The following is a 15,252-nucleotide window of genomic DNA, read 5'->3' as shown; positions in this document are numbered from 1 at the left end:
TAATGCATTGTTCCAACGTCAGAATTAATCTGTCACCCCCTTTTATATCTCACACCCCACTTAATTTGATAATTCTATAAGTATTCCTGTTCAAAATTGCATTCAAAATGTATGTACGAAATTTCCGGTATATAATTCAAAATTTCTGATAAAAATAAATTTTTTGATAGTGTATTCATAATTTTCGATATGAACTAATATCAAGATTTTTAAATATTTTTGGTACGTTTGAAATATTATCGGTATTTTCAAAAAATACCATGTTATACCGGAAATTTCAACAAATTTGAACTTTTCGGTAGTGCAATTTTATAGAATTTTCAATTGTTAGGATTTTGCCGATAGTTTTATACATATGTGATTGCACCAACTGTTTTATGTGGGTCCATAATAAATTCAAAGTTATATAAATAGGGGTCATCTGTTGTTGAGAAAAACATCTCAAAATGTCTTTTGTAGAGTTCCGACTTTCGGATGGCACCGCATCTCTCGCCGCCTTGACATCCATCCAAGTTGAATGAATTGTTGTCCGATATCGATAACATAAAGGTGAGAAAGATTGAGTTTTGTGAAGATTGGATTGATATTGATGGAAGGGTAAAATACAACCTTATTGAATTGAAGACCGATGAAGATTTGATGATTATATGGAGATCATTTTGCCGTAGGCTAACTAAGGGGCCGACCGAGTTTGGTGCGAAGATTTCAAGAACTGTGACGACTTGATTAAGACGCCGAAACGTCCAGAATCATTTGGTAGTGTCTAGGTCTCATGTTTTGTTATTGCTAATTGTAATGTCTTAAGTTATGTTCATCTACGAAACATGTAATCGACAAAATATTATGTAATAAAATGTATGATGCTAAATAGTCTGATAACAAAATATACAAATAATACAACCGTAAAATCAAATAGCTAAATAGGTTTCCCACGAACTATGTGTGCTGCCCGTAATAATTTGGTAAAGACCTCACTATCTGTGTTTATCCAACCCATGAGGTTATCCATAATAACAACGATTATCTACAAGTGCTGCTGGTCATCAACATCAGGTGGAGGTAGCAGTGTCATGTCATCGGTATGTCCTCAACATCGGAATACACAACATCACCCGTATGCCCAACAAGTGGGATGATGCGAGAATGTGATACAATGAGGTTTCATTCAAGGTAGCCATCCCCACACCGCAAGTCGTGATGACATAAGACTGCTAAGGAAGTTCTTCATCTTTGACCCATAGAACGATCCTATAACAAAGTTAAAAAAATTATCAGTTATCTTTCAACACATCATGGAACAATAATAAATAAATTAAAGTTAAACATTATATATATATATATATATATCCCTTCCATAATCGTATGCCACATGGTCAACATACTCGGTAAGCAGTGATCGGTCACCGGGTTTTCCCGAGAACTCTTCATCAGTGTGCACAAATGACCCGGTCGTAGCAGGAGTCATAACATCTCTATCACCAATAGTAGTAGCCTCATCAAAATAGGGATTGAATCTGTGTCAGCCACCTCATCAACAATAAGGGCATATGTGACCACCTCATTAAAAATAAGGACCACATATGTCTCGACCACCTCATCAGCAACATGTAACGCATCTGTCTCGGCCCCCTCATCAGCCACCTCATCGTAAATAGGGGCCACATATGTCTCGGACACCTCATCAGCAACATGCACCACATCACCACATCTATCTCGACCACTTCATCGGGGTCAATAACAACTTGACAATGTACCTCCTAAGCATGAAAAACCTCAATATCATCTCTAAGATGCTCGTCTAATCTCACCGTTTGGCGTCGGGTTCTACACGGTATGCAGAACTACACCTGCTCAATCAATCATTTCTAGTGAGAACCGACCCGAACTACTCGTTAAGTCCATAGCAGGGAAGACTCTGCTTCAGTAGCCCTAGCCCAGGCTGCAACTCTATCCGTGGTCCTTCCTGCAATGGTGTCGTCCTTTCACTTGGTTTTCATAGCAAAATGAAAAAACACAAAAATCAATGAACTACCGCCAACTTCAAAATTTCTTACATATGACCTGAAAATTTTGAAATTTTCGGTATGGTTTTCAAAATTTAACTACCGAAAATTCTGAAAGGTGTAAGTTGTTACTAGATCCAAGTCTCCATCTTTTGGGTGTTAATGCCTACACATAGGGTTAGGTTTAATATCTGCATAATACATATAATTGGTAATCCATGTCTGTATATCAGAGTTGGAACATAATGCTGTTATATTTAATAGTGTGAGACATCCACGATAAGCTGATACAATTGATCTCACGTCATTGAGTAAAAAATGAGATACAGCGAGAGAAACATGCAATAATATTAATAGTTGAGTAGTGGAGTATATTACGGATTAAAGAAATATGCATGGGTATAAAGATGATGAACTCTTCCCCTAGCAAGTTTTGTTAATGTTAACACCAAAATCTCAATTTATTTTCTGTCATTTACTTTTCATTCATTTACTTTTACATAACAAAACAACTTAAAACCCTTGCTTAGAATCATAAAAAGTTATTGAAACTATTTTTAAGAACAACCAGTCTTTGTAGATACGATAATATTATACTTGTTATTTGCATTGCAACATTGATCAATGCTCACCAATGTCTCTTTTCTTGTCTTCAGGAAAATGACTGAGGTATTTCTAACGGGTCATCTTCGATTCACTAAGACGAGCTCAGACACAATGAAATGCTTCACTATCCACCTAAGTTTAGACATAGTCCTCTCTAACTCATCAAAAAATTTCCCCTCTCTCAGCGTGTGAGTACCACTAAGAGAAAGGAAATGACAAATCAAAGTCATTATTTTAGCCATAAATGGGATGCATTCCACCAGCACATATTGACGACCAATATGCTTCAAATTTGCAACCTATGAAGAATCCACCTCAGGGATCAGAGCATGTAGAACAAATGTGTATGAAAGTAGGTTCAGGTTGAATGTAGTAGGAATAGATGAACCACTCGATTTTCATGAGAGATAATGACCAAAGATTTCTTAGTTGTCGAGGAACCATCTGTCTGATCCCGCTTCAAAGATGATGCAACCTCTATCAAGAATTCTTGCCTGACATTTTTCCAATTTGTAAAATATAAAATTAATTCGGCTGCCTTGAGGAAGCACCATATCCAAGAGGGTCATTCCCACGCTACCTATCACCGACCATCCTTGATTTTATAAAAACAAGAGAATGAGTAACAAATATAAATAAAGGTACAACGTGTCATATTATTAACAAAACATACAATAGGAGGCTAAGGTTTTTTCTCGAGGTAGAAAATAATTGCAAATAATCAATAAGACAAAAGTGATTACATCTAACTAAAGAGTCAGAGTAACTTTTAATTTTTTTTATAAAAAACAATAAATAACCATCTAATTTCTCCGGGCCAAGGTAAAATCCTAAGAAAGAAACGAGAAGTGATCACTGGACCAACAATGAAGAAAATGAGGCCAACAATGGTCACTGACAACATATATGGGCTTATGAGCAGTGCGAGGCAAAGGTTAAAGTACTAGGAATCGACTTCAAAAAATCTTCAGCACACGAAGAAAGATGCTTGAAAAGAGAGAAATTAGGATTCAAAGTCACGAAACCTTGGTTATTACTTGAGAAGCTCCCACTTGATATGAAAGATGGAACAAAACACCGCAACCCAGGGCCTTATTTAAAGGTGGATGCACAAGTGTTAAAAAGATTGAACAAAACTCCAAGAAGAAGGGAAAATCATAGAAGAAGCCAACCACAAATTTGACAACAAATGATGCCAAACAAGGAAAAAAGCAGGAGAAAATCATAGTACTTGAAATTATATCATACTTAGGAAAATGTCATGAAGGAAATTTTTCACATATTCCATCAGTAGGTTTTGGAAGGATCACAACCCATTCCTCAGCCTTCCAAAAGAAGTCTAAGAATCAAAATGGCGCAAACCTCTAGAGATTGAACTAATAGACCAATACTCTATGTATATTTTATTTGTGTTATCCCCCAAGTGAACCAATTCTTTAGGAACGATAAAACCACTAGGAAGAAAGCATAAAGAGTCACCCATGGTCACTTGTCCAAGTAAGGGAGAGTGTCATTAAGCATTTTCCTAGAAAGTTTCTCACTAAAAGTTTCTTGCTACACTTATTACGAACAAATACTAGAACAGGGCCACATTGCATGGCAAATTAACTTGCCCGTCAAACGTAAAAGAAAAAAAACCGCTGACAAAGTCATATCCCCACAAAATCCTAATCTTATGATTGAAGAAAACACCCTGACAATTAAAGGAACCACCTTCCTTTAAAAAAGTATTTCAAAGTGGAACATCAAGTTCATATTAAATTAGTATGTGAAAGAAACTTACTAGAACAAAAGAACTCTGCAAATAACGAAGCAACAAAAATGGAGCGATTAAGGGAAAATCTCATAGAGGAGAAGTTTTAGAGGATTAGAGAAAAAGTGAAAAGGCATAAAGCAAAAAATATATGAGGGCCACAATGTATATATCTATAAAAATGAAGGAGCGTGAAAAATGAAAAGTCGCTGAATAGACACTTGTCCATAGAAATAATGAACGGTCACATTTTCCCACAAATGAAATGATTAAGTCTAGTGCATAGGAAAGGAGGAACCTCACCCTTACGCCCACTAGATAAATGGTTAAAGTACATTACAATAAAAAACAAAAGAAAATAGATGATCCAGACTAAGGGGAATACATTTTGAATCCAAGGGAGAACACAAAAATTAAGACTGACATCCAAAGTTAAAATGCGACATAGAAAAAAAAGCTCAGACCTAAAGGACGAGGAAAGACAATTACAAACCGGTAGGGATTTAAGAACTATAGACTCTAAAGACATATAAACAAGGTTGTTAAAATTTCGATTTAAAACCTAAACTTTATAGATTTCACGTTTCTAGGTCACCATTTCGTGTTAAATCGCAGGTAAACACTTTTTTTTTATGTAAAACCATTTCCCGGGGCGATTTTAAACGATTTATATCACTCTAAAATTGGTGAAATCGTGTATAATCATTGGATTTTACTCTTTGACCTAACTTTACCTTTTTTTTGGTCAAATTTTAAAAAACTTATTTTATTTTTTGACCCATGATTTTGAAGATCCTTTATCATCTGGAGATGAATTTGATCAAGTTGAAAATTAAGACACTAATAAATATGGTGTTGTAGAAGGATTGGACTTTCGATTAAGTTGAAGATGAAGATGAAAACACTTGTTTTTTTAACTTGAGAAACTTATGAAACTCTTGTTTTCCGGACACTCTTTTGGATGTTACTTTTTATGATTTCAAGAATAAATTATGTATTTTGATACTAGTTTATGAATATTACACTTTATTATGGTGATGTAGTATATTTTTTCCTTATAATTAAGTTAAAATTTTAAATTATTGATACATCTATAATATTATATAAGTCTAAGTATATTTTGTGTATATAAATTTAATATTATTTAAATTGAGATAAACTCTACGATTTTACGTTCCATTTTACCTAGGCAAAACAAGTTAAGGTAAAAACTCAATTCTGACAACTTTACATATAAAAATATTATGAAGTCACAAGACTTGCCCATACTATGCTAAAACAGACTTAGGGGAAAATTGTTCCTACCCGTTCTCACCAAATATAATAGAAATGATATGCTTACACCGAAAAGTATATGCTACATTGTAAATTTCAAATTATACACAATACAAAAATGATAAATGATAAGGTTCACATTTTCTAAAAAACTGTATTAATTATTTTATTAATATTTTTGTAGAAAAGGAAAACTTTATACGGTATAATGTGTGTAGTGTATGAAATAAGTGTACGATATGTAAATATATATACCGAAGATAAATATATTTACGTCATGAATAACGTCAACAGAAGGTTCTAAAACCTAAAGAACTAACATATACATTGTCTAAAAAAACACCTGGTCTAAACATGAAACAAGACAAAGCCGTTAGATAACAAAAATATTCTGATTAAAAAAAGTATAAACTTTTCAATAAATCATAATGATTTAATTTGACTTTAATCAAATCAAAGTTAAAAGGCAGGTAATATGCACAACTTGAGATTGATTAACTATAGACATATTTAGTCAATATCAGACGCCCTAAAAAAATTAGTAAACTAAATTTTAATCAGGTTTGGCCTTTCACACCTATAATATTATTTTGATTATTGAAAGCACAACTCAGTATCACATCAATCCTTGTAAGACAATTTACGCTGTGGTTATTAGGGGTGTAATCGAATCGGTTTGGATCAATTTTTAGTCAAAAAAAAGTTCAAACTAATGATATCTTCTTCGGTTTGATTTGATTTAATTTTTAACAATTTTTAAATATGGAATTAAACTAAACTAACTGATTTAATTCGGTTGATCGACTTACAATATTTTTTTAAAACTTATATTCATCAGTGTATTCTTCACTATCATATTTTTTATGGTGTGTTTGAAGTATAAGAGAAAACCTACACTTCTCTTGTTTGGTTTGCAGAGAAATAGAGAAGAGAGACTTTAATAATGTGGGACCCACCAAATTTTGCAATCTTCTCTTATATGAGAAGAAATGGAAGAGAGACGCTATTTTACCATTCATTTCCATAAATGTCCCTTATTTTCATATTGCAAATCTGTAAAAAAATTTAAAGTTTTCTCTTATGTCTATCAGTATATATGTATCATAGGCTGATTACTATTATTAATATAAGGTGATATAATATAATTTTTTGGGATGATAGAATATAAATAATGTTAAAATAATAAATCATACTAAATTACAAAAATTATAAAAAGAGAATTGGCAAAAATTGTTTAAAAATTGAAAAATAAAAGTCAATTTCCATATTACGTAATTAAAATATTAATTAATAAAAAATTAGTTAATTAATTAAATGATATAATTAATATAAGTTTATTAAATGATAAAATTAATATAAATTAATTAATTAACGTTTTTTAATTATTTTCTTACATATCTAAAAAAAAATAAATTGTTTAGAGGAGGGCTTTTTCGTCGATTAGTCTCATCATTCTACTTCTCTCTTTTCTATTTCTCTTCAACTTCTCTTATTACAAACAATACTACAAATCTCTCTTATTTCTCATGTATTTCTCTCTTTTCATCTTTCTCATCGCTTTCTCTCTTTTTAATTTCTTCTCATTCCCAAACAGACCCTTAGTGTATTTTATATCATTTTTTTAAAAAAAATAATATACTTCATATAATTTATTTCATGTTCTATTTTTCAAACAAATTACAAGTTGCTCTTAATTCATACAAAACAATGTTATGATTTTCATTGCATCAATGAGTTCAATATCAATTATTAAAATTGACATTTGATATCAGAAAGTTGGAAAGGGATTTGAAAGCTTAACAAACATAACACAATAAAACACATATCAATTAACATGTTTCACAACTCAAACACGCATCAAAACCATTTTTTAACAACAAACAAGACTAGAAGGAATTTTATTGAAGAAGAATCAAAAGGTAAATAAAATGTGTGAAAATTAACGAAGATAAATTTAACACGAAAAATGCGACCATAACATATAAGAAAGACGGTAGAGAGCAACAGTTGTGCCAGCAAGTGAGAGCAGCAGTTCAGCGATTTTTTGTTATTGTGATTTATAATTTCTACTTTCTATGTCTTGGAGTTTGGTTCTAGATGTGTGTTTTATTGAAAGGAAGGAACTGTAAACAAAGATGGCGAATGGTTGAACCGTTATAAAATTTGGGCTTAATTATGAGTGAAATTAAAGATTAAAGCGTAGTTATATCCATTGGTTCGGTTCATCGGTTTAACGATTTTTATAAACTAAAATCGAGAACGAACCAAACTACACCGATTTTCATTAATTTAATTTTATTTTGATTTAGTTTAGTTTAGATTATCAGTTTAATTGATTTTTTCTGATCTATTTACATCCCTAATGGCCAGATTCTAATCACCAGATTTCCATTATCGACATATTTAATTATAGAGTAGTGTTGGTCACATGCCATGCCAGTAAAAAAAATAATCATAAAAATACATTTATAAACAATTTATAAGCATATGTTTTTAGTAGCCACTTTGATCATCAAATATATTTTTAGATTATCACTTTAATATTTAAATTTTACATTTAAATGATCGATTTATTTCATAAACTATGAATCAAGAATATTTTAGCAATCTCCAATTAAATCAACTTAATTGATAGTTATATAGAAACATTATATATAAAAATACAACTTTGAATCATCTTACTTATTCACCAGCAATTAAATTACTTTAAGAAAAACTCTATTAGCAAATTCAATAATTTAAAATCTATAATAATAATAATAATAATAATAATAATAATAATAATAATAATAATAATAATAATAATAATAATAATAATAATAATAATAATAATAATAATGTGTCACACACTCCTCCTCCACCAGTTCTATGAATTCTTTTCGGTTTAAAATATTTCAGTATATAATGTAGGGTTAAATACGTATTTAGTCCCTATAGATATGCGACCCTGAATTTTTAGTTTCTATAAAATTTTTCTTAATGAATGGTCCTTATAAAATTATTATGCACATAGTTTCAGTCCCTACTGTCAAACCAATGTGTGTTTTAAAATGATTATTTTGCAAACATGTTCATAATGTTTTAAAAAATTTCTAGAAAAAAAGAAACTCAAAATTTAATTTCTAAGTTGAGATTTTCATTATTTTTATCATTATTTATTTAAAATTGAAAAATTCATATTTAATTTTTCTCGTTTTAAAAAATTCTAAAACTTGGTAAATAAATATTTTACAGTATTCTAAACATGTATAAACAAATTATTCAAAAATTTAAAAATTAAAGGGTAATTAAACAGTTTTTAAAATTTTAGAAAATAGTAGGGACTGAAATTGCATGCATAAAAATTTTAAAAGGACTATTTATTGAAGGAAAATTTTATAGGGACTAAAAATACAATTAGGAATGGAGGGAGCGCGAATTAGACTCATCAAAATGAAAAATGAGTTGATAATAACTAAGTGAGAGTTTGATGCATCACTGAGTTGAATGAAAATACTAAAATGGCTTTAGAATGTTGTGCAGTTTACAATGTTTTACTTTTCTCATTGACATGTACAAAGTTCCCATGGATTTGAATGTGTGGGTTTTTATTAATTGTGATAGAGAGATTAATTGATTGATGTTCATAATGTTAAATATTGCTAATTGAGGCTGAGATTAGTTAGATTTAATGTGTGGTGGATATATTATATTTACTTCTATTGAGTGAACTTTAGCAGTTTGAATCAATTTGATTCTACAATTCATTTTGGCAACTTTTCTAAATACCTGGTGTATGGTTTTATATACTTCTCGTTTTGATAATGTTACAGCCAAATGAAATATTACACGTGATATATTGTCATTTCTTCAACAAACCTAGATAGATGCATTTGTTTCATAAAACTACAACACTAGCTAGAAGCTTTGGCTATCTTTGTTTAATTTCAAGTTTGTTTTTGTGTTTCTGAATCAGTTTTTTGGGCTCTCTGCATTTATTTCATAACAAGAGTGGGTCAAAACCTATGAGGAAGAACATGCACAGTCCTCGGCCTTATTCAAGTTGCAACCCTTATATTTGCAGGTAAACCTTTATTCGGTGCAATGAGTTTGAAAAGTATGTATATTTATCTTCAAAAGTACTATGTACAATATCTTGTTGCTTAATTAACTGAAGTAAATTTTTGTTAAGTTGATATATTTTTGTTTGTTTGTAGGATTCCAACTCTTAGAGCCCTAAGGTTGAGAGTCTTAGGTGCTCCAACAATGTTGCTCTCTTTGGCCATACATGAAATCTTTTAAGGGTTCAAAGACACAACAACTCCTACATATGTTCTCTGTTTTGGCCATGCAAGGAATCTTTAGAGGCCAGGTTCAAAAATACAACTCCTTTAAATGTCTAATTTATCATGAAATTCAAGCCAAATTAGAGAATATGAGAAGATGAATGACACTACTTTGAAATCTTTACCACAATATTCAGATCCACCCGCTATCAACTCAACATCAATGTCTTTGAGTGAAGGATCTCACAATCGGAGAAAAGTTATATTTGTTTAAGCGATCTCTTAAACTGTAAGATACTCATGAGTTATAAATACTTTGTTGTTAATTATTTCATTAAAATTATTGCACTGTGAGTATTTGCAAATGTAGAGTGAGCTAATTGAACGTGAGTAGCTCCAATTTATTTTGGAAACTAGAATTGCGACAAAATAAGAGTTGTAATTTATGAAGTTGAAATAAATTAGAATGTGATTTTGATGGATTTGGATTTTGTTAATGTAATGATAATATAAAATTGTTTTTTATTTTATTTTAATGATTAATGGATTAGTCATAAAAGATATATAAATATGAAATTGATTTTTCAATGGGTTCTAATTCTATTAGTAGAATATAAGTTTAAGAAAAAATTTATTAATAATGTTATAATTGTTTATTTTAACAAATGCTTATTTGAAATAGTTATAAAAATGTGAATTTAGCTTAAGATTTTCTGTATCTTGCGGTGATATTGCAAGGAAGCATAAATTCCAGCCCGACAATTTGCTACCATTTAGTTAGTTTTGCTAGAAACTACCATTTAGCTGAAGTTTTGCTAGAAATATTTAAATATTAATTTGAATTTTGCTAGAAACTTTTGATCAAGATAATTAGCGCCCAATTCATGCTATGTGGTTAATCCACAATACCAATTATCTCTATTTGATAGAGATTAATTAACTTCTCTTTACATCCTAGCTAATTACTAATTTTTTTTAGGAGTTGAACTCTGGACCAACAATACCCTTAACTCAATTAATAAGTGGCAGCTGAACTACTCTACCCACCCCAAATATTATTTGTATATATTCATCTCTTCTTGATACTTTCTCTAGTCATACCGACAAACAAGTGGCATTGTAGTTTGGTCTTTTCATAAAGTTCTAACCACCTTAAAAGTATATATGACTAGTAAAGATTCAAAGAGTATATATAATTAGAGTTGGAAATTTTATCAATTAAAACAAAATCCATCCAATTTACCCATAAAAAATTCATCAAATCCAATCCATCCACCACATAAAAAGAAAGTTAACGGATCGAACAAAATTCATCCATTTATTTACATGGATTGATCCAATCCATACCACATATTTTAATGATCAATTTGATTATTTTTATTTTTTTTAAAATTCATTAAATAAATAAATAAATGTTTTCTCAAAAATAAAAATTGATTTTTTTGCATATATACATAAAAATCGAGTTTTTCGGAAAAAAAAAATCAAGTGTTTTAGAAAATGGAAAAAAATTGAGTTTTTTCTAAAAAAAGAAAATTCGAGTTTTTTTTTTTTTTCAAAAATATGATAAAATTGAGTTTTTGAGAAAAAGGAAAAAATCGAGTTTTTTTAAAGAAAAACGAAAAAATCGAGCTATTTTTGGAAAAATAAAAAAAATGAGTTTTTTTTCGAAAAAACAAAAAAAAAATCAAGTTTTTGTGAAAAACAAAAAAATCTAGTTTTTTCTGAAATATGAAAAAAAATCGATATTTTAGGAAAAACGGAAAAATCGAGTTTTTTTTTCCGGAAATACGAAAAAATCGTTTTTTTTTTCAAAATTACGAAAAAAATCAAGTTTTTTTCCAGAAATATAGAAAATCGAGTTTTTTTGGTAACACGAAAAATTGTTTTTCTTTCAAAAATACAAAAATCAAGTTTTTTAGGAAACATGAAAATCGATTTTTTTCACAAATCCAAAAAACAAGTTTTTTCCAAAACACGGAAAATTATTTTTTTTCGGAAAAATAAAAAAGTGGGTCTTTTGAGATACAAAATAAATTTTTCCCGAAGATACAAAAAATCAGTTTTTTTCAAAAACAAAAAAAAAAGTTTTTTTTCAAAAAAACAAAATATCGATTTTATTTTCTCACCTTTTTCTCTTCATTTCAGCATTTTTCAATAACAATGTTGAATATTAAATGTTTCTTTCAATCTTCAAAATTTAGTTTACTTTAATTATAGTTTCGAAATAGTTTTGAACATCTTTAATCTTTTGTTCATATACGATTTTAGATTTTATTGTTACTTCAAATTTTAGATTAGTGATGTTTCAGATCTGTGAAATCAGTAATGTTTTTTAGATATGTGAAAAAGATAAATGATTTTTTCAAATCTGTGTAATAAAAAAAGATATAAAAAATTTGAAGGATGGATGGTGTTTGTTAGATTGGTGAAAGCAAAAAATTCCTCTATTTATTCTGCCACCTCATCAAAAATGGTATACGGGAAAAAATCTATTATTAATCTAAATATTTTTATATATGAAAATTTACTATTGAACCAAATATTTTTGTAAATGATGCATAAACAAAAATAATATTTGTATACGGAAAAAAAATCTATTATTGATCCATATATTTTTATATACGAAAAATAGTATACGGAAAAATGGTACTATTGATCCAAATATTTTTTATTCAAAAATGGTATACGGAAAAAAATCTACTATTGATCTAAATATTTTTATATACGAAATTTACTATTGATTCAAATATTTTTGTAAATGATACCTAAACAAAAATGAAGTATGTATACGGGAAAATATCTATTATAGATTTATATATATTATATACAAAAAAATATTATTTATGATCCAAATATTATTTATTCAAAATGGCGTATTAAATTATGGTCCAAATATCAATAATTGATTTTTTCAGCTCTGTGAAATAAAAAAAGAAATAAAAAATTTGAAGGATGGATGGTGTTTTTCAGATTGTTGAAAATAAAAAACTCCTCTATTTATTCTGCCACCTCATCAAATATGGTATTCGGGAAAAAATCTATTATTTATCTAAATATTTTTATATAAGAAAATTTACTATTGAACCAAATATTTTTTGTAAATGATACCTAAACAAAAATAATATTTGTATACGGAAAAAAAATCTATTATTGATCTATATATTTTTATATACGAAAAATGGTATTAATAATTCAAATAATTTTTATTATAAATGGTATACGGAAAAAAATCTATAATTGATCTAAATATTTTTATATACAAAAATTTACTGTTGATCTAAATATTTTTGTAAATTATACCTAAACCAAATTAAAATTTGTTCACGAAAAAAAATCTTTTATTGATCTATATATTTGTATATACAAAAAATGATATTTATGATCCAAATATTTTTTATTCAAAAATGGTATACGGGAAAAGATCTACTATTGATCTAAATATTTTTATATACGAAATTTATTATTGATCCAAAAATGAAGTATATATACGAGAAAATATCTATTATAGATTTATATATTTTATATACGAAAAATATTATTTATGATTCAAATATTATTTATTAAAAAATGTCATAGGCCAAAAAATTTATATACGAAAATTTAATATTGATTCAAATATTTTTGTAAATGATACCGAAACAAATATAATATTTGTATTCGGAAAAAAATCTATTATTTAAGAAAAATGGTATTTATGATCCAAATATTTTTTATTCAAAAATGACATACAAGAAAAAATCTACTATTGATCTAAATATTTTTATATACCAAATTTACTATTGATCCAAATATTTTTGTAAATGATACCTAAACAAAAATGAAGTCTGTATACGGAATTTTTTTTATTATTGATCTAAATATTTTTATATATGAGAAATGATATTTATGATCACATATTTTTGATCCAAAAATGGTATACCGGAAAAAAATCAATTATTGATCTAAATATTTTTATATACGAAATAATCAATTATGTATCTAAATATTTTTTCTTCTTTAACATTTTATTTAAAATAAATGATCTATCCAAATGCGCGTAACAGAACATAACTCGTGCGTGTGCACGAATTTGTTACTAGTTTGTATTGGAAAATGTAATAAACACTTAATTATCCACTTTTAATGAAAACAATGCACAATTTTTAATTTTTTTTCCACATTTAGCTATTAACACGTGCCATAAGGGCACATGTTAGCATTACCAAAAAAAATTATATACAAAATATTATTTAAAAAAACAAGTAAATATAATTAAATTTATTTTTTTTTATGGATGAATATCCATCCATTAAAATGGCGTTAATGGATGTATTGAATGAATTTTATTCTTAATGGACGAATTAGATTGTAAATTTTTAAACAAATTTTAGTGGATTGTTAATGAACTAATGGATTATTTTGATTATCCATTAACAATTCAATCCATATCCATCAAATCCATCTATTTTGCCAAGTTGGGTGCATGGTGATCTGCACATAGGTGAGCTCAAAGACGAGAGAGTTCTAGAATGTAATTATGTAACCAAACATGTGATCTTGATGTAATGCTTAGATGCAAATGAGGTGGGATCTTAGGGGTAAAAATTAGGGTATGACAACCAATTCAAGAAAATGTGAGTGTCTATTTAAATTGCATGGTTATCGGTTGACAAATAATAAATGGAGATTTAATTTGATTTGTGGTTTACATCATGTATTGTTGATTTTATGATTTGATCTATGTTAAAATCTCTTATATATTGTTGATTTTAGGATATCAATGATATTTTCATTTAGTCAAGTTTTGTTTTTCCATTCTATTTTTCAGTTTTTACTTCGTAACATTCCAGAAATATAACTCTGAAAGTGTTACGTAAATACATCTTTAAAATAATTGATACTTCAGTATACGTTTGGATATATATATATATATATATATATATATATATATATATATATATATATATATATATAAAACACCGGAGATCATTATAGCATTTTTACGCTATGCGTTAGAAATTTATGAGGGGCATTAAGAAATCATCAAAATATATAGTACTTCCTCCGTCTCACAATGAGTGACCCACACACCATTTTACACATATTAAAAAAAAGTGTATAAAAATAAGAAAGAGAATGTTATTTTTACTATAGTATCCTTATTATGTATTGAAAATGATGAAATTTTTATTAATTAGAGAGTAGAATTCAAAAAAGTGTATTAAAAATTAAAATAAATTATTTATTTTAGAATATTATTTTATTCTAAATAATCACTTATTGGAGAACGGAGAGAAGAGAGTATATAGAAAAACATTTGTGTTAGTGGCACGTTGTCTTGTTCCAACTTCATTGTGTCCCCTGCCTG

Source organism: Vicia villosa, unplaced genomic scaffold (assembly GCF_029867415.1).
Source record: "Vicia villosa cultivar HV-30 ecotype Madison, WI unplaced genomic scaffold, Vvil1.0 ctg.000605F_1_1, whole genome shotgun sequence".
Classification (NCBI taxonomy): domain Eukaryota; kingdom Viridiplantae; phylum Streptophyta; class Magnoliopsida; order Fabales; family Fabaceae; genus Vicia; species Vicia villosa.
Note: the sequence above shows the minus strand (reverse complement) of the source record.